Source organism: Ostrinia furnacalis, unplaced genomic scaffold (assembly GCF_004193835.3).
Source record: "Ostrinia furnacalis isolate ACB-3 unplaced genomic scaffold, ASM419383v2 OfSCF2824, whole genome shotgun sequence".
In the NCBI taxonomy this organism is placed as follows: domain Eukaryota; kingdom Metazoa; phylum Arthropoda; class Insecta; order Lepidoptera; family Crambidae; genus Ostrinia; species Ostrinia furnacalis.
The window spans coordinates 91517-92510 of record NW_021133063.1 but is presented as its reverse complement, the minus strand read 5'-3'; positions in this window follow the sequence as shown (position 1 = coordinate 92510).

Here is a 994-nt window from a genome sequence, read left to right as displayed (position 1 = left end):
GAAAGAAGCAAATCGAACGCACAGCGTTGAATAGAGCTACGTGATTAGTTCGTGTATCACCCTGTGCGTTTACGCGCACCGTGAGACCTCATAGTAATGTTTGTGAATACGGGCGTCACCGTTATAGTCTTTTTCACCTAAGATGATTCGTATGACGTTTCGAGTTTGAAAGATATAGAGATGTCACATAACTAAACCATAGCGATTTATCTATCGATTTTTTTCTAAGAGTTAGTAAAACCTACTTTTAGAGAAATATTTTGTATAGGTGTTATTTAACAAAAACATGTTTTTTTATTACAAATATTATTGTAAGAATTTTTTCAAAAATATTCTGCATTATGCGTAATATGGATAACCTTGAAGTGTCATACGAATCATCTTAGGTGAAAAAGACCATAGTGTCCTAGCCGAAAACTGCCGTAGCGATCGCCATTTCGCTTACAAGCGCTTCCAAGCGTTTTTTTCCCGCCAAACGCACCCAATATTACTTATTCTAAAGGTTTGAGATAAAATGCAACGTTGTATTTAATGTACGAGTATACGTTTTGTTTTGTGTGGACTTGTTAATAAGATTTTTGACAGCGCATACAGATGTCAACATCTGAAGCATATAGATGACCCACGCTGAACTGTCCCGCCAAACTCAATGACAGGGGGGCGCTACCATCGTTCAACTTTATGGTTTCCAACATGGCAAAAATCGGAACCAGCGATTCGGTATTGACGGTGGCGCCCCGCTGTCAATGTCATCGATGGGACAGTTCAGTATTTTGGAACTATAGCTGAATTCTTGCTGACGTTTGACGTCACTCCGCTCCTATATAGTTCCAAAATACTGGACTGTCCTGTCGATGACATTGACAGTGGGGCGCCACTGTCAATACCGGATCGCTGGTTCAGATTTTTGCCATGTTGGAAACCATATAGTTGAACGATGGTAGCGCCCCCCTGTCATTGAGTTTGGCGGGACAGTTCAGCGTGGGTCATCTAT